We start from the raw sequence: 17528 nt of genomic DNA, 5'->3' as shown, positions 1-17528 counted from the left end.
ATTTCCAAATCCCAGAGGCAACTAGTAAAGTAAAGCTTTTTAAGAGAGAAAATGTCCACTGTGATGCATCAGTGCACTGGTCTGTAGAAACAGTACAGCAGCAAATTAAGTTCATGGAGTGCTGGGATCATTTGTGACCCTAACTGTCTTTTATTGTTTTGGGATGACTTCTCTTTCATGGCTTTTAAACTTGCCGGGATAATTTTTGCTTTGGTCAAAACAAATAGCCACTGCCCCCAAACCAAAGCAATTAGTTCCTTTGTCTGTTGATGTTGTTCCCTTTACTTGTTTGGCTTGGACACTAACACTAGCTGCTTTAAGTTCTTTTTTAGCTTGAAATGTTGTTGAGGGAATGTTCAGAAATTTACTTAGACACTTAAGGCGTTTTCTGATTGGGAGCCCCTTTAGTACAAATTTACTTCCAAAATATTGGAGTATTTTTCATGCACACGCTGCCTTGGAAAATTCTGTACCTCTGGTATCCAGAATGTAGTTTACCTAGTAGTCCTTCTTTTTGTTCTGGTTTGACTTTTCCCTTGACGTTTTTTATCTGTGAATCATACTGCCTTAATGCCATATTATGATAGCTTTTCCTTAGTGCCTCTCTGGGGACTCTCTCAGAGTTTCATTTTCCAATTTCCTGTATATGCTATTTAGCAAAAGGAGAAAAAAACCCCCTTTGTTCTTCACAACAACAGTTTTTGTAGAGCATTAAGCACAGAATTGCAGAATTCTCAAGACTGCTTGGCAAGTGTGCTGTGTTTAGTCAAGAGAAAATAGCATAAACCCTCTCATTTCCTTGCCATCAAGCAGAACCGGGTCCAGCGATTGTCACCTTCCTTATCAGTTGTGCTCGCAGGTTTTCAGAATGCATTGCCCGCTCTAATTCTGCTCTTGAAGCAGCAGCACTTTGCTTGGCATTGGACACCAATGGCTCTGGGGACGGATGAGACCATATACAGCTTATGCTGCTTTACTGCAGCTGGAGTATGTTCATGCAAATGCACATGTTAATACCCTTTCTTTTTTCAGGTTATATTGCAGCTTTATGTATGTTGCAGGTACCACGTATCCCTTCTAGCACCGTGCAATCCTGCGTTGACTTGATGGGCTCTAAGTGTTACCGGGCTGTTTCTACTGTGAGAGATTCTGCTGGTGTGTTACTTTCTGTTGAAGGAGCTGCTGGGGATGTTTCCTCTGAACTTCCCTCCCTGTGCCGGCTTCTGTGTCTAAAAGCGTGGCAGAGGAGAGACCCCCGTGCGGGGGCACTGAAGGGGGCACTGAAAGGAGCACCTAACAGTCCAGCCAGGCTACTGATAGGACTGAGTTTCTGCACTTGCAGGGGTATTCCCAGGTGGGGGCTGGCTAGTGCCCACTGCTCTGTGCTGTTACGTACTGCTGGGTGCAGAATAGCACGCGTGTGGATGGTTACCCGGTCAGCAGCAATTGCACTGGTGAACCCCTGCCCATCGGCCGCGCCATAACGGCTGGCTGCCAGATATGCTCTTAGCCAGCCTCAGCGGAAAAATGAAAGAGATGAGTTCAAATGCCTCTGTGGCTTTAAGCTTAAGGAGGAGAGCAGTGAGTGCCAAGCTGTTCTATTTAGTGATCTTTTGGACAGTTATCACGTTCTGGAGGTGGTAACTTCTTAAACCACAGTAGTTCTGTCACCTGTGGTGTGTGAGTGGCGCCTGCATCCCTGATAAACATCAGAGCCTTTACTACTGCCAGAGGAGGGGTGGTTTGGAGATCCTCATGGCTTGGCTGACAAAAGCAGCAACATGCGTCTGTCTTGTGAGTTGGGGCGGAACGGGACACAGCAGCTGATATGTTGTCTGGTTTTACTTCAGAAAATAATTCCTTTCTTAAATGTAAACTGACAAAATAGAAATGGAGAATAAGGTTATGGTACGTGGCCACACCTGGTCAGGATATCCTGCCAGACTCCTCAGACATTGTATTGTTTCTGAAAAAAGGCATCGAATAACCCCATAGGCCCCTGCCGCCCCCAGTCACCCCTTTCTGCTTAAATGAGAGAAACTGAGGACATCCCATGTTTGAGGTAGCAGTCATGTCCTGATGAGCAAACTTGGAGGCCAGAGGCCGTGAGAGATATAAGGGGGCAGGTGGCTGTGGTGGCAGGCAGGGGACCCTTTGGGATCTGCTGTGAAAGGGGTCCCGTCACCTTGCCTCTGTATTTCAGTCTGCTACTGCCCGAGAAGTCCCTTGCTGAAAACGTGCTCAGCTGAGGTAAAGCCCAGAGGACATCTGTAGCTGAGTCAGTTATGTTTATTGTAACAGGGCATGGCTGGAGTGACGGAATCACAGTGACGTTTGTTGTAGTGCTCCTGAGATTTAAGTCTTCCAGTTCTTTGGTATCTGTTCCGTTGGATACAGCTCCTCACTTCTTATCTTTCTTAGGTCTTCGTTTCTCCCTACTTCTCTGATCTTCCTTCTTTTTGTAGGAATACCACTATTAAGTCCTGTAGTTTCCTCCTCTGTTCTCAGAGGGCAGAGACCAAAGGAGAAGTTGGAAAGAGATGCAAATAATAAAAGCAGGAAGGAGATGCACACTGAGTAACAGCTTTTTTGTGGGGGGAAGGTGGTGTAGTATGTCCTGGTGGGCTGGTGACTGAAGGGTGGAAATTTCCCCATGGTTAAGTAAACAGAACTAAGCCAGTCAAAGGAACAGAAATTTTCATGATGTTCTTTTTGGCAGTTCACTGGATTGCTTTTGGAATCAGTACTTTGTAGAAACTTAGAGCTCTATTCAAGCATTTAGGTTTGCAGCTATTCAAAAGTACTTAAATAGTACAGCCATAGTTCTATTAATTATGGTACTAACCTTGACAGAAGTGCTTTTTGAGTGAATTGTGTTAATACCTATCAAGGAAATAATCACTTTAAATTAATCTCCATTCAGTTCAAGAACTAAGCTGGTTCTGTCCAGTCACCTAGTAAAAGAGTAAGTACATTAATTGTTGTTGGGATAGATTAGGATCATGGGTATGTTTATGTTTGCTTTGGTTAGAAAAAGGAGGAAAGCAACATCAAAACTTGAGAGCTTTGGAATACAGGAGGCATACTGTTACGTGGGGAAGAAAAGGCGTTGGGAGGTTAAAAGACTGCTTGTCACTTGTAGCTGGGTTTTTTTTCTTTATTACGTGGTAAAGTATACCAAGATCATGGCAGCAAATACAACCCCCCTCTCTGTCTTCCAGGAGGCAGAGATGCTGACTGCTGCAGCTGGGATCTGATGCTGCTTGTGTTACTAACTGCTTTTCCTTTGTGACAAAAACCATACAGGCGAGAACTTCCTCTGTCATTTTTCTTTGTGTCCCCGCTCCTTCTAAGATACTTGCTTCCCAGCCACTTTCCCCTTCTAGTAACCTGGAGTCATGAGAAGAGGTAGCATTCAGCGTGAGGTAGGGATCTGCTGGTCAGCGCATTGGGAGAATTGCGTCCTTGTGGGGAGACTGGCTTTTGTGGGGCTCCTGCAGCGGGGGAGCATGTGCTGTGGCGCAGGGGTCGGCAGAGCCTCGTCTCTGGGAGGCGTGTGCTTGTGCAGGCACTGGTGGTGGTACGCACTCACTGCGATGCCAGAGGAGGGGGGTGTTCCTCTGCACGCCTGTGCAAAGCTGTAGGTGTGCTGTCCTGCCCAAGGGTGTGTTAACCCCGGGGCTGCACAAGGGTGCATTTGCTCCAGGGTGCTGTGTTGTATTGCGTTCCTGTCTGCCCTTCCTTGAAAGTTTTTCACAAAAGCTCATAAAGATGACCTGGTGGTGACCCTTTTTGACTGTGAGCTGCTGCTCCAAACCCTGTGGAGCAATGGTTTCTTCTCAGTCGGTGCTAGGAGGCCAGAGCCGCTGGATGGCAGAATCTCCCAGGGTCGAAGAGGGAGGTCTGGTAGTAGGACTGAGCTGGGCTATGTATCTTGAAGTCTCAGAAGCCACGGTCCAGGTGATACCCAAATGTGCCCGTCAGTGATTAGCTTGGAAGCACATGGGTCCCCCAAGCAAGGTGGTCTTGCAGCAGCTGTGGAGTGCCCGGTGCACCCGGTTGCCTCTTGCTGGCTGCATGCAGGATGTGAGGCAGCTTGTCCCTCTGTGAGCTCTCTCTGGAGTCTCCCTGCTAGCCTGGGGCTGGTTTTCAGTTTGCTTGAAAGGAACCTCCTTTCTGCACGTCTTTGAGTGTCATGTTTGCTGACGTTGGGTCAAAGGCTCAGAACTTTGTCGGCACAATCAGTTACTCTGCTGATGTGTTGATGTGAGCCCGTCTTGAGGACATCTAGCCTGCAAAGGCTGGATAAGGAAAACCTCAGTATTGCCTTCAGTCAGATTACTGTGTGATGAAATCAAGAAAATAAGAATTTAGCCCCTTCTGTGGCAGTACTGGGTTGGTCATGGAGATCATCCTGTTTTAAAAACCACAAGTCACTGAGGGAGAAACAATTGTCGCTTACTGTCTCAGAAGCTGCTGGAGCTGAGATGCACGTTTTGAGAATGCTTTCCCGTCCAGAAGTGGTTTATGAGGCGCAATGCAGCTGTGAGCTAGTTATGACCAGGTGTTTATCTGAAGCGTATCCACAGAAGTGCAGTGTAAAGAGGTAGGAAAGAAAGAAATTGTATAAAATGTATGTCCTGAGATATTATTTCCTCTTTCCCCTTACACATAATATTAAAATGACTAGAAGACAGTATTTCTTAGGGAGATAAAATTTTATTGTGGGGTGCTTTTATTTGGTACTGCTCCATGGCTTTTTCCTTTATGATGCATGCAGCTCTATATACTTTTTTGAGAGGCTTTTGACTTCTGACAACAGTGTTTGTCCCACAGTCAAATCCTGGCTTTATTCAAACTCTGTGAAGATTAATGCAAGCTGCTAGATTTTTCTGCCTACATTGGATTAGCCAGGTACTGTGATGAACGGATGTAGAAGGGTTTATTCAGGACGAGCTAGCCAATGTCTGGCCACCTCCTCTAGTGAGATTTTAAATTCAAAGAGATTGGGCAAGTGCTCTAAAAATGCCACCGCTGGGTTTTCTTGGGGTTTTTTTAGCCTGAGGGAATTTCTGAATAGCGAATAGGTAAAACAGCTCCAGTGAGTGAGTTACTTTGGAGTTCTGCTGTTCAAAAGAAAACAAAATCCTAAGCTAGAGAGAAGTAGCAAGAGCTGTGGATTTCTGCTCAGGTGCTAACTGTGCATTAGCTGCTTAACTGCAGAATAAATATAGTTCGGTTGAAGAGAGATGTTAAATGCAATCAATATCTGTTATGGCAACTTTGTTATGTATCTGTGCTTCTTTGGGGAGGTTCAGTAAAGGAGTAAGAGAAACTAACTGGAAAATGACTTAAGTGCTACAAAGAAGAAAACTTAAGATGATGCAGGCAATGGCAGTATTGATTTTTTTTTTTTTTTTCCCGCTCCTGTTTCTCAGTGACAGAAATTACATGAATAAGAGCAAAATGAAAGAACTAGGAGCAGGGATAATGGATGACTACATGAGAGATTTCCTTTTCTGAGTATGCCATATACATAAAGCGGACGCTGGCTGGTACAGTGGTGACCTGAGTTAGCAGTGCATTGTGTCTGGTCTGGGACTAACACAAGGAAGATGCTGAGGAGAGAGAACTCTTTCCCTGAGGCTTTGGAACTGTAGCCTCTGAATGCTGGTATAACAGGGTCTGCTCTTATTCTTAAAATAGCAGCTGCTTTATATATCAAACAGTCAAAACAGAGAAGGTGGAAGTGGGGGACATTTAGTTTAAGAAAAAAGAATATATGAAAAAAAGCAGAATGGCTTTGTGGATTCATGTCATCTGACCCAACTGAGAAGCAGGTTTTCATTACGGGAAGCATTGTATGGACAATCGTAGGGGACAAAGTTATAAAAGAGAAGGCAGTTTTCAAGAGAATAATTAGGAACTAAAAGGTAAATCTGGGACCCTGGCAAATGGAGAAATCAAGGTATTAAGTGTGAGCCAGAAATACATTGGGTAAATGCAAAATTATTATACTACTAAAAAGTGGTTTGTACTTATCTTTAATGTTTTACAGGCCATTTCTCAGTTTCACTGCCTTTCATATTGTACTAAGTTAATCAAAATTGTCTATCGCTGTGCGTACAAACTGCATATTTTAAACTATTCTTACCACTCACTGTAGTTCTGTGATTATATTATTCATCTTCCTAAGTGCCATTTCTTTCTACTCAGATCTTTAGTTTTCTCTGTGGGTCTGCAAAAGTCGATGTCATTGCTTCTGGGACTCCAGCCAGCATTCATATCATTTTCTGGGGAAGTTTTACTTGTTTCATTGTTTTGCTTTGGTGACATTTCTTTCACTACTGTGGCCCTGATCAGCTGGTTACTATTGTCCTTTGTGGTGGCCCTTATATAAAATAGCCCAGGGTTTCTCATTTTTTGGATTTTGCATACACATCCAGGATTGCAGGAGTTTGGAGAGTAGTCAGGAAACAATTCTCATGACTGGATGGACCAGGTTTTTGTACAACTGTAAGGCTTACCACTTACAGCTTCACTTCTCTCTTCCCCTTTTCATTTGTGGTTCTAACAGATAGGAACATCATATTCCTTTCCTGAATCTGGCTGTTTTAAAGTTAAGAGGTTGAAAAAAGTAGTCTCAAGTCCTCGAAAAATTTCTGGTTTCTTTTCCCTTTGAAGTGTTAATACATCAGGAAAGTAAACAGTCTTGGTCTTTCTTTAGTGCTCTCAGGATGAGGGCAGAGTGCTGTCAGCATGTGAACAGATAGAATGAAACCCTTTTGTTTTGATCCCAGGAAGCAAATCGATTGTCTCCTCCACACCCTCTTTTCAGTTACAGCAGCCTGTGATCCGTGCTCCAGGTTGAAGGACCTGCACTTTCTGCTTTGAGTCTGTGGATGTGTGTGGCCAGCACCGCATTCACCTCTGTGCTTGCCTGCTGTGTCTCCCTAGAGTTGTTCTTTTAAGGCCTCCAGCAGCACAATATGAGGCTCCAAAGACAGTTCTTTGTGTCCTGTGCACTCAACACATCTGAGAATTTCAGGAACTGAAGGAAGAGGCAGGTAAAAAAACCCAGGAGGTAGTGGGAGACCTTCCTTCCCTCGCCCTCCCAGCACTTCTGACAGTGAGCAGCAGTATCTGCTTCTCTTCAGCATCACCCAGACTGCAGCACAGTGTGGACAGCTAAAGCCCTTGCACATATTGAACCTCTTTCTCATTTTTCTTCCCCTGAGACCTCATCCCATCAGTTCAAAAAGTAAATTCAAAGCAAATATTTCAAACCAAAAGCATTCATCTTTTACAAATAGTTCAAGGCTTCTTTACAGTACTGGGAATAAAGCACTGCTGGCATCTCTAATCAGTGCTCTCCTCAGCTGGTGCTTTTGTCTGTGCCCTGAAAATTATGAATATAAGAAAATGTATTGTATGTCTGTTACAAAAACATTCCATTAGGTTTGGGCACTCCGTTTTCTGCTGGCAGGCAAGTGTCATGCAAGGTGCCTTGCATAGTTATGGTCAGGTCTTGCCAAGTCACAAAAAGTCAGAACTGAGTTTATCATGAAGGCAGCTGAGAGATGAAAGTTTTCTAAAAATGTCTTTTTCCTCTATTACCTAACAAATTTGAGAACAAAAGTACCTCAGTTCTTGAAATTCCAGCACCTGTGTTGTTTTGCCAGAGTTCACCACAGCCAGTTGTGTAAGTGGGGTAAGTTATCAATTGTGCGGTTGCAGAATTGCCTCCCTCAGTGCAGGAGGGCTGAGTGGGATTAGAAATACAGAATGGAGGTAAAATGAGATTTGGGTTTGGAGAAAAGTAGGCTGAGTTGCAAGGATGCGAATACCTGTAATGATAATACTGACTGTGATGAAGATCTGTGAAGTGAGCAGGGTGGTGAGTAATTTAAGGGGTTAATAGATGAAGTAGAACAGCAGGAAAGAGAGGCTGGTGGAGCTTAGGCTGGGAAGTGACTTTGCAGGATGGTCAGGAAAGAAAGACGAGAGGTTTTCTGTTACAAGCTGACCTGCAATGGTGCATTTCGTCCCCTGCTCCTCAGACACAGAGGGGCAAGCAGGCAGAAGAGTGAGAAGTGTGGTGATTGACGTGTTGGATGATCTGCCCGAAAACTGAGATGGGAGGAAGTGCTTGTAGCATTCTTTGAGTGGGATGTAGGAAGAAACTAACCTGGTGTCAGAAAATGCTGTTTCAACGAGGCTCAAAGGTAGGATTTTAATTTATTCTAGGGAGGATGGCCGGGAGTGATATATGTCTGCATAAGGGAATGGGATTATATGCCAAGTAAGATGTCCTGGCATTGCCAGGTAAGCTTTCAGGATAGTGATGGAAGTCCCGTCCCTTCAGATACTAAATCTTGTATCAGAGATTTTCCTAAATCGAAATTCATAGTGTGCAAAGGGGCAAACGGCAGCAGTTTGGGAATGAAGATCGGTTGGGGGTTGTCAGTCCTTTCTGGGCTGCAAAGACCCTACTCGGGATGAAATTTTAAGATTTGTGTCATGCTACAGTGTATGGGCTGTGATTGTGACACTTCTGTTTCCACCCCACAGCATTCAGCTCTGCCCTCAGCTGCCGCGGGTTGGGGTTGTGCTGCCGGTGGGACGTGGCTCACAAGGCGCAGGTCTGTGGTGGCACCTTCTGACCAAGCCCAGCCTTCCCGCAGGGCTCTGCTGTGAGAAGCAGCACGCGGGCGCGTGGTGCATCACTGTCACCAGGAGCTTCACACCTGCACCTGTGTGCATGCATGTGCGTGTGGAAGCAGAGGGCAGAACCTGGCATTTCATATGAAGACTCAGGTGCTGACATACCTTCATACAGAGCTTGCGAGGGATTATTTCCTTACAGCAGTAAAGTGCTTTTGAGAAGAATGTGAGCTTTGTTTCCTGCAAAAATCTTAACTTATTTCTAGGCTATAAGCTGACTGGAAGGTAGGACTTTGTCCCTGAGTGAGCACTCTTACTTACACACTAGTGTGTTTGGGGTTGTCATTTCTCCAGTGTTTTTTTTAGAATGTGAGAAGCATTTTACTAGCTGAAGGATGTGATTAATTCATGAAAAGTAATGACTGCAATATTATTAGATTTTGTCCTCAGGGGCACTGGCTTTGGAGACCACCACCGAACGCCAGTCCTCTAGAACAAGGTCAGTACCAGAGCTGGGGCCGTTCCTCCTGTATGGCACTGAAGTGACAACTGCAGTTCCCGAGCTGGAATACTAAAGGTGCGCTCGGGCTACGTGCTGCTTACCACAGGAGGGTGAAGGGAAAAATGTGCTCAAATGACCTCAAGTTAAATTGGATGAGGAGTCTGATTTCTTTGTTGTCTAGGGCAGGAAAAAAAGAAGATTTAGAAGTGTTACAGTTTGAGCCTTGGGATGCACAGCTGTGCTGAAGCAAAGCTCTGTTCCCTCCCATTTTTTTATTACCTTTCAAATTGAATGTATCCTAGGTTATTTAGAACGACGGGTGGTGTTACATGGGGACATTGTTTTGCCGTCCCTTGGCAGGGCCCTGCAGGGCGCAGCAGCGGTGCAGCTCAGGCAGCGGCAGCAGCCGGGCTGCGGGCTGGTTTGCTCTGCAGGGAGGCAAGCCGTGGGAAGGGTAGGGTGCTGCTTCCTGGGATCTGCTGCTGGGTGGGGGCTGTGGGGCCCCGGGGAGGCAAGGTGGCTGGTTCAGCTAGCTGTGCTGAGTGGCTGGGGAGTAAATGGGCAGCATGAGAGCACCTAGAGCAGCATTAACCAGCAGCTGTGCCCGCAGCTCCATCGATTTAAAGCCTTGAGTGGGAGGTGTGAGACAGAGAAGGACAGATGCTCAAGAGCAACTTCACGAGTGAAATGCTGAAGGGTGGTGTAATTTAGGTGTGCTCTGCACCATTTACATTAAGCTGACACTGCTGTGTGCATTGGCAGCTGACTGTATTACCGCAAGCAGCGTGGGGCACGACTTGCTGCCCGGCACCCAAGGAAAGCTGCTCGTGCAGGTCCTGAAGCTTCCAAACCTGCTAGAAGCAGAGCCCGTCTCATGGGTGTTCGTAGCACGTGTCTGAGTAGCCCTGAGCTTTGCAGCCTGGCCAGCACCCGTTCGAGTCTGCAGGCAGGAAGGGCCTGGAGGGGTTCAGGTCGTTCCTCTGATCCACAGAAAATGTATTTTTGTGCCTGATGCAGACGCAGGGGTTGGAGGCTGTTAAGACCTGCTGCCCTTCTTTCTGCAGCACAAGTTGTAGGGTACTAGAAGCATTCTGTAGCTGTTAAGGGTTACCACCTTCTGGACCCGTACAGGCAAAACTTCAGGCATAGCTGCTTGGAGCAGCCAGAGGCCGTGCAGTGACCCTGACTACCCACCAGCCCTGTGTTGCATGCCCTGCAGTTTCCCCGTGACAGACATGTGCTGACAAACACCGGCGTTTGGCTGGGTGTGCCGAGCAGCGTCAAAACACCTGACACACTGCCGCTCTTGGGAGTTCAGGAAGCAGATGTTCATGAAGAAAAATAATTGTCAAATACTTGTTTACGCTATTTTTCCATAAAACATTGTTTATTTGTGAGCCTGCATATAATGCATGTAATAAAAAAGAAGCCACCAACAATCAATCACTTGAGGCTGCATCTTTTTGGGTTTGTTTGCCTGATGGTGTTCCAGAGGGAAATCCTCTATTTCATCTTTCCTCAGTGACATGTACAGACCTTGAAAATCACAGGAGCTTTCAGACAGCTTGCTCTTGTATGGCAGCTGGCTGTGGTTTCCAGTGCTCATGGATGTGGCTTTAACTCAACTGCTTTAGCTTGGTTCCAGAGATCCAAAATAAATGCTGGATTTCTCTTGCTGCGTGCCTCTTGACCCCCGCTAGCACTGCGGGCCTGCGCAGCTGGCTCCCTCTGCGGATGGTCAGCGCTGCCCCAGCTCAGGGATTGCTGAGCAGTGAGGTAAGGTGCTCTCTCCGCGGCAGAGCACGTAGGGCTGGTGGAGTTTCACGCTTGGATTCTCAGCTGGCTGTGCAGTATTTAAAAACGAGGTCTGTGCTCACTTACACAGAGTGACCTGTCTCAGCGTATGCACGTTTAGTTTCCAGATTTTCAAACTTGCACTTTGGATATCTGATCCCAGTGGTGGGGTTTTTTTTTTCCTTTTAATAATTTTTGGCAGGCTAAACAATTTGGTTAGCATCAGGAGAGCTCCTTTTCTGTTAAGCCATATGGCTTTTTGTTAGGAACAAATGCTCTATTTATTAATTTTTGTTTGTTTTGTGCAGTGTTAAAAATACCATGGCATTTGGGTTTTGTGTTTTCTGGTCTGTGATTCACTGTTGAAGGCAGGCCAGCCTCTGATTGAAGTGCAGTGTTACGGATGCTTGCTGTCTTCTCTAAGTAGACTATTTTGGAGCTGCAAATGGGAGCTGAAAGTTTTCCAAAGCCAGGATGTTATAACTGAATCTGGTTTCTCTTCCAGACATTCCCATGCTGTGGGAGGTAACAGCTTAAAAGGTTGCAGGAGAGATACCTTCTGCACCCACTTCCTCGCTTCCCAAAACCGAATGCAGTGTTCAAAATACTCATTGACAGGCAGTTGTGATGTGGACCTTATTCCTGAAGGAAATACTAGCTTGTCAGCTCTTAAATGATTTTATTCTGCTTTTGTATGCCCAGTCAGTTAAAGAACTGTCACCATTTTTTAACATATATGAAAGTCGAGTGCCAATACATGAAAAAATGTCTGACACTGTGTCAGTCTAAAAACTCACATTTTTGAATCCGCATCCCCTGGGTCTTGGTCTAGCACTTGACCTTGATGTGGGGAAGTTGTGGCCAACTTCACTAATTTTTAAACAAAAAGAGTCCAGGCTAATTATCCTTTTTTTAGTTCCAGCTGCCTGGCATGGAAAGAAAGGAAAAAAAAAAGCGCGCAACTTTCAAAGTAGATAAAGGTCAATAAATTGTATTAATTTTTCTGTTATTGAAAATAACTTACGATTTTTGAGTTCATTGGCTGTCTAAGCACAATTAGCACTAAGTTTGTGTCTGTAGCAGGATGTAATTACATCAGGGCAACACGTACCTCCTGTTGCTATTTGTGCTGAAACGTCTGGTCAAACCACTGCAGAATTTCTCAGCGGAAGCCACTGTCTAACGTTTGATTCTCTGTGTGTCTTCCAGCTTGCAGGGTATTTTTGGTTTGTGTGTTAAGCTACAAACATGCAGAGTCATAACGTCGGTGTGAGAAAATCAACAGTGCAAACGGGAAGCGAGTACCACCGTGTCTGTCGTCTTGTGTCGGTTTTGTGCCAAGTACAGCCCGTGTGCTGCAGGCTGTTGCTCTGCAGCTCTGCAAATGCGCTGCACTTGTGACGGACTTTAATGCATGGTTGCAGCCAGTCTTAAGACAGACTGTTTTACCAGGGAGGAGGGAAGAGGGGGCTTCACATCTCATATGTTTGTTTACAAGACCCTTTTTTTTGGTAGTTTTTGCCCTTTCGATGAAGGAAGAAGAAAGGTGTAATGACCAAGAAGTGACTAACGTTGAGCAGAGTGTGCAAAGACTCCAGTGGAACATCGGACACTTGAGACTGTTGCAACCAGGTTTTGAGCAAAAGGATGAAGATGCTAAAAAGCTTGATTCGAGTAGCATTAGTCCTGGATAAAGGGGATTAAGCCTACATATCTGGCTAATCCCGTTGTTTTGTAAATAAGTCAGCCTCTAGTACAGTTTCTCAAAGAAAAGCAACGGAAAGGCGTTGGGTTTTTTTGACTGCACTTTACAAGCTCTTTCTACATTGAATAATTTCAGGAGTGTTCCATAAAAATCACAGTTTGTTGGCTGACTGCAAATACAGTGTACTAATAAGTGTTTTTTACCTCTAGTTGCTGTTACTTCAGAACTAGTACAAAATATACAAGGAACCTGAATAAAGCAAGCTGTTCCTTGAGAAAAGGGAATGCTGTTTTTCAGCATGCCATTTATTTATTTAGTAAGTGAAGATTGGTACTGTGTCTTTCTGAAACCTACCATCGGTGGTAGAGAATGGCAGCTCTGTAGGGTATTCTTACATTACCATACTAAAGCCCAGCATTTAGCAACCCACCCCTAGTCTGGTGTCTGATCAGAAGTGATGGTGTCTTTCTGAGAATTAATTCCAGCAGCTGAATAAATAAGTGCTCTTTCAGATTTTAAGAGTAGTTGAAAAATACCGGCTTTTCCTCTTTGTGGTCAGCTGCAGTTTACACAGACTTGACATTGACTGGTAGTACATTAGCAACTCCTTGTAACAAACTCAACTGAGGAAGGTGCTTGCTTTTAGGTTTGTTGTCATTGGATACTGCAGTACTGATTTACATTACTGGGAAGTGCTATTTTTACTGCAAGTCTGCTCCAGCCTCTGGCAATACCAGCTATTTCAGCACAGTCCCTGCCTCCTGCCCCTCCAGTTGGCATCTCTGTTGTCACACAACCAGATGCTGCCATTTGTTTATTTCTGCCTCCCCAAATTGCTCTGTGGCACTGCTCACCTCTAACCTGCTCACTCATTTGTGCTGCTCCGCTGGACTGTATCCTCCGTATCAGCGAGGTGAGCAGCTCCTGCCTTCCACATCTCCCCAGCTTGGCTTCAGGCTCTTTCAGGAAAGACGCCGGTTTCTTAACTCTGAAAGCCTGCTTTGCTGCGTAGCCAGTGCTGTGCAGAACAGCCTCGCTCACATGGCTTTGCAGATGTGGGGAAGATACAGCATGAAGTTGATCCCTGTGAGATAGGTTGGAAGATTTTTGCTGCTGTGTGGTGCTGTCCAGTCTCGCACAGTGTTGATAGTGGGCCGTGACCGGCTCTTGCAGCAAAGCCTCACATACCTTAATAGCGCAGCATTTTCTCTTGCACCGTGGGGCCAAGGGCCAGACGTATGCCCACAGGCTATGATCTGCCAGCTGATGGCACATGGCATTGCAAAGGAGCAGAGCCACACGGAGGATTTGTTGGCCACCACTGGCAGCCTGCATTGGAGCTGCTGCTGTGTCATGTGGCTCTCCAGGACACTCATGCTGTTGCTTTGATCCCACAGATTTTCTGTCACCTGGCACATGGAGTCCTGCAGGGGAAGAAAGCTGAGACTGGAGGGATGCCCCCTGTGATGCATTGGTAGCTTTTTTAAAAATCAGCCTTGCAGATCTTACAGGAACGGACCGCGGCTTCATTCTGCAAATGGAGGTTACAGCAGAGCAGTGGAAGAAGGACTTGGTGTGCTTTCCCCTTTTTCCTCTTCCTTCCCCACAACCAACTGAAAACTTCGATTTCTTTTGGGCAGCAAGACACTCCCTTTTCACACAGACACTGCTCTTTTCTCCTGTGGGGCAGGTAAGAGGCAGCTGTCTGCCCAGGATAGGTTGGTTTCTTTCTTTTCTACCCCAAAAGTAAGACTAATAGCAAGAGTTACCTCTCTTCCCCAAGTGACTGGGTGAGGTTGAGAAGCTGCGGACAAAACCTGGCTTTTCTATCCTGTGTGGCTTCCTTGAAGTGACAGTGATAGCTCCGAGTACGAGAGCAGTGATGGTCACGCATAGTCATGCACGCACCGTTGCATTACTGCGAATGGCATCTGTGTATGCAGCAAGGACAAGGCAGTCGCACAGCCCAAATAAAGGGACGACGACGATGACCATTACTGTTGTACCTGAGTGCCTGGAAATTAGGACGTGGCAGAAGCCACAATGTTGGTTTAAATGTCATTCAGCCCCTTTCCCAGCCTCCTGAAGCATGATGTGGTAGTGGGGGCAGGGGCAGCTCTGTTTGCCCCCAAGATGCCATGCAGACACTCGATGGGTTTCTCGGTAAGGTGAAACTTTCAGGCTGTGTGTGCAAACGGGTGCTGGTTGAGATGGGGGAGAGCTGACAGCAGTTGGCGCTTCTCCCCCCCCCAAGGCGGGCACGTGAGGAATGAGACGTGTACTTAATTGCAGAGGGTGCTGGGGGCATTCGGGGATGCTTGCAGACATTACAGTGATGAGGTGCGGGGTCCTGGTCCAGTGCACGCCTCTTCTGTGCATTCCCTAGAGCTTCATCCTTGTAGTGGGTTGACCTTGGCTGGACACCAGGTGCCCACTAAGCTGCTCTGTCACTCCCCCTCCTCAACTGGACAGGGAAGAGAAAAATACCTCAACCCGTGAGCCTTTTGTAAGGACAGGGAGGTCACTCACCGGCTACTGTCATGGGCAAAACAGACCCAACTTGGGGAAATTAATTTATTGCCAATCAGAGTAGGACAGTGAGAAATAAAACCAAATCTCAAAACACCTTTGCCCCACCCCTCCTTTCTTCCCTTCTTCTCAGGCTCAGCTTCGTTCCTGGTTTCTCTGCCTCCTCCCCTCTGGAGCAGCGCAGGGGGCCGGGGAATGGGGGCTGTGGTCAGTTCATTGCACATTGTCTCTGCTGCTTCTTCCTCCTCGTGCTCTTCTACTGCTCCAGCCTGGGGTCCCTTCCCATGGGCGACAGTCCTCCATGAACTTCTTCAATGTGGGTCCTTCCTACGGGCTGTGGTTCTTCACAAACCACTCCACTGTGTGTCCTTTCCGCGTATCCTTCCCATGGGATGCCATCCCTCAGGGATGGACTGCTCCAGCCAGCACGGGTCCCCTGTGGGGTCCCAAGCCCTGCCAGCAAACGTGCTCCAGCCCAGACTCCTCTCTCCTCAGGTTCATGGGCCCTGCTGGGAGCTGCTTCAGCACAGGCTTCCCACAGGGCGATAGCCTCCTTCGGGCATCTCCCTGCTCCAGCATGGGGCCTGCCATGGGCTGTGGGTAGATGTCTGCTCCACCACAGACCTCCATGGGCTGAGAGGGACAGCCTGCCTCACCATGGGCTCCTCCACAGGCAGCAGTTCCACCCCCACCCCACCCCGCCTTAAATACACTATCCCAGAGGGGCTGCTGCTGTTGCTGACGGGCTCAGCCTTGGCCAGCAGTGGGTCCACCTCGGAACTGGCTGGTGTGGGCTCCATCAGACATGGGGGCAGCTTCTGGCATCTTCTCACAGAAGCCGCCCGTGTGGCCCCCCACTACCAAAACACCTTGCCACGCAAACCCAATACAACCCTGAACGCCCTTGTCCCAGGCTGTACTCCTCCATCTGTCCACCCCAAATTCAGATCGTTTCCAAGGACTTGTGTCCTGAGTTCCCAGGTCTCTTCTGTTCCTGTCATTCCCTGTCCTGCTCCCCCCTTTTTTTCCTACCCCCTTCTCACTTGACCACCTTCTGCTCCTCTGATGTCTCCTCTGCTTTCCTCTGTGGCTCGTTGATGCCTCTTCTCACTTCTTGCGTGACACTGTCCCCATTTCCCTGCTGAGCTGTTTTTGGTTTCCCCACACTCTTAAGTCTGTGCTGGGCATGCTCCCTCTGTCCATTCCCAGCCTCTCTGCAGAGCAGCCAGCACTCCCACAGCCACTGCTTTGCGTTAACCCTGGGCTCCGAGAACCTTGGTGCAGCTGCAGTCCTAAGGTTTTGTGGACCGTCAAGTGTTTTGTATATTTTTATTTTGCATTTTTATAGTACCTTGGTGATTTTCAGCTTTTCTGTGCTGTTTTGTCCAGCTACTGGATAGAGAAGCATGCGTATTTTTTGATTCAGTGACAGACCAGTGGTGTTAGCTCTTTCAGCTGTTCATTAGGTTCTTTAAAATCATTTTTGTAAAGGACAAGTTGAGGTTTTTCTGCCATGTCCCAGTGAGAACTCCAGGTGTGATGCTGCTTTCCTCGAGTGCCTGGTGTACGACCTGAAGAGCAGGGCTCTGGAACACACAAAGGCTACGGGAGGGTGCACCAACACGTAGTCAGTGTTGCAGGCTGTTGAGTTCACAGGCGGCTTCCTAGCTAAACCCAGAATTGCTTTGGCAAACTCTGCACAGCAGGTGACACATGGAGAGGTGTGCTTCTAGTGCTTGATCCTGTGCTGCTGCTGAGCTGCACGTGTCCGTACGGCTTCCCCCAGTGATGATTCTTCCTTTGTGGGAGTAAACTCTTTTGTAGGCTGTACATCTTCTGACAGCCTGTACCTTCTCCTCCACATCTGCACTGCTCTGTGGGGTCACTTTTAAAACCCAGGTAGCTTTCTCCATGGGGAATATGTGACAAATATGCTTCGCATGTAAAATTACTGTTCCAATATTTTGTGGTGTCTGTGAATTGCCTTTCTGTCAACAGTCAGCAGTTAGTTTGACCTGGCAGGTTTAGCATGTGCTTTTAGTGAGGGTCCCCCACCACGCAGGACAGATTCACAACTGAATTGTGATCAGTTGCTCAGCACACACTGATAAGCTTAAAATCAGAGGATGGGGAATGTTGGCTGCCTGCAAGCAAGGTGCCAGTTTTATTACCTTCAGAGTTTATTGCCCTTCCTGATTAAAATCCCAAACAATCCCCACCATCACCTGTGTCTGTAAACCTCCCTTACATGTGATGTGAGGTGAGTCGGTGTGGCTGGGAATGCACACAAGGCAGGTGGTGCAGGCTGTGTGTACTGAGCGCAAATCACACTGG

The 17528-nt window shown here is 47.0% G+C and overlaps 1 protein-coding gene across 3 annotated transcripts in view; it reads left to right on the top strand.

The window, feature by feature from the left end:
- Window positions 1-17528, top strand: part of SLC66A2 (solute carrier family 66 member 2) — a 65738-nt gene that overhangs the window by 43621 nt on the left and 4589 nt on the right. Inside the window, exon 5 of one of the 3 annotated variants that reach the window (XR_008746463.1) lies at window positions 14063-14355. The exons of the other annotated variants lie outside the window; for them this stretch is intronic. The gene's annotated coding sequence lies outside the window, so the exon portion shown is untranslated. The remainder of the gene's footprint in view (window positions 1-14062; window positions 14356-17528) is intronic. 3 annotated transcript variants of the gene reach the window in all.

The sequence above is a fragment of the Falco peregrinus genome, chromosome 3, assembly GCF_023634155.1.
Source record: "Falco peregrinus isolate bFalPer1 chromosome 3, bFalPer1.pri, whole genome shotgun sequence".
NCBI classification, from domain to species: Eukaryota; Metazoa; Chordata; class Aves; order Falconiformes; family Falconidae; genus Falco; species Falco peregrinus.
This window is presented reverse-complemented; position numbering and strand designations above follow the sequence as displayed.